The sequence below is a fragment of the Berghia stephanieae genome, chromosome 2, assembly GCF_034508935.2.
Source record: "Berghia stephanieae isolate SIO BIC M18660-M18661 chromosome 2, UCSD_Bste_1.3, whole genome shotgun sequence".
In the NCBI taxonomy this organism is placed as follows: domain Eukaryota; kingdom Metazoa; phylum Mollusca; class Gastropoda; order Nudibranchia; family Aeolidiidae; genus Berghia; species Berghia stephanieae.
The window spans coordinates 52,452,704-52,454,400 of NC_088361.1; the positions used below are offsets into that span (position 1 = coordinate 52,452,704).

The window sequence follows — 1,697 nt, forward strand, 5'->3', positions numbered from 1 at the left end:
AATGATCATTGCTTCCACTCCCTCGCGCTTCTTCCGTTGGTTCTCTCAAAGGGAAAGTTACTCACTCTCTCGCATTTGAAGAAACAACGTCGAAATTTGTCACCCTGAACGTGAGCGAGAGTGAGTTGCGCTCACGGCGGATAAAAACTGTTGTTTGCAATATGTCACTAACTGTACTGGTGGTAAGTCGAGTTATTGTAAGATATTACGTTATGGCGTCAGTCAGCGCGATCATACTATCACATCATGTGTGATGATCATCTGAGAGAAAAGTATTTGGCTCTGAACTCTCTCTCTCTCTCTCTCTCTCTCTCTCTCTCTCTCTCTCTCTCTCTCTGTTTGTGTTTGTGTGTGTGTGTGTGTGTGTGTGTGTGTGTGTGTGTGCTTCTGTCTATATATCTATCTATCTATCTATCTATCTATTCATCGATATTTCTTTATATATATATATATATATATATATATATATATATATATATATATATATATATATATAATTTATTTCTATCCCGTTTCATTTTCTATCCTACACTCACGCTTTATCTATATCTATCAATCTATCTACCTAACTACCTATGTACCTATCTATCTATTTATCTTTCTATTTATACGTCTATCTATCTATCTATCTATCTATCTATCTATCTATCTATCTATCTATCTAACTATCTAGCTATCTTATCTTATCTTACCCTACTAACCGCTTAATATAGGAACTATCCTTTAAATGCCTTATACAATAGTTTATAATTACATAATATCAAATAGCTTGAATTGTATCATTCACAGACAGTTTTACACAACTTTGAATGTAAGGAAAAATATATCAATACGGCAATGTAAATTCGAAAAATACTATTATAGAATATTGGTTGTTGAACATTGGTCATGATCGAATGAACCATAAATGTACATAGCTCATAGTACAATGAACCATTAATGACAAAAATAATCATGAAAGCAAATACTATAATAATCATACATAAGTCTCTGATAAATTTCCATGATTTAACATTGCTTCAGATGTCATGCATTTTACTTGTCAACATTTACAAACCAGTCTACAAAATCATGAAAGTAATGGAAACAATTATTTTCACATGACAATTTAAAGTTTAAAAGGTAAATAAAATAAATGGATAAATCACTAAATTAAACAAACAGATAGATAAATAAATAAATAAAAATTAACAAAATCAAATTGAATTCTGAAATTGAATTATTAATTTCCAATGAGTAAAATAGAATATACTATATTAGTTATACTTATATCTCATAGACTTTAACTCCCTATCAACAAAGATTTTCAATTGATTCAAAGAACATGCATTTTTGTGTGTTAAAACAGAGACTATTCCATGTTTTCACCATACGTATAATAAATGAGTTCTGTCTTATGTTGGTCTGAAATCTTGGAATATATATTTTACATTTATTTGTCGCCTCTGGTATACGTAATCTTGGAAAATGTAAACAAAATTGATGGATTTATATCATTTGTAATATCTATTATATTTTAGAGCTGAATTACTTACTTATCCGAACCAGCGACCACCTGAGCTCTAGCCCTTCGGTCTTGTGCCATGACGTAGAAGTTAGACGTCTTTTGTAGTTGTTTCAGGTGACGATAAAGTGTGTTACTGATGCTTGGATTTGGTGAGAGGAATGTGCATCTCAGGTCTTCAAAAGGTTGACAT

The 1,697-nt window shown here is 31.2% G+C and overlaps 1 protein-coding gene across 1 annotated transcript in view; it reads right to left on the bottom strand.

The window, feature by feature from the left end:
• Positions 1–71, bottom strand: part of LOC144965140 (uncharacterized) — a 73,081-nt gene extending 73,010 nt beyond the window's left edge. Inside the window, exon 1 of the mRNA XM_078900119.1 lies at positions 1–71. This exon is cut by the window's left edge and continues 309 nt beyond it. The gene's annotated coding sequence lies outside the window, so the exon portion shown is untranslated.
• Positions 72–1,697: the final 1,626 nt, after the last annotated feature.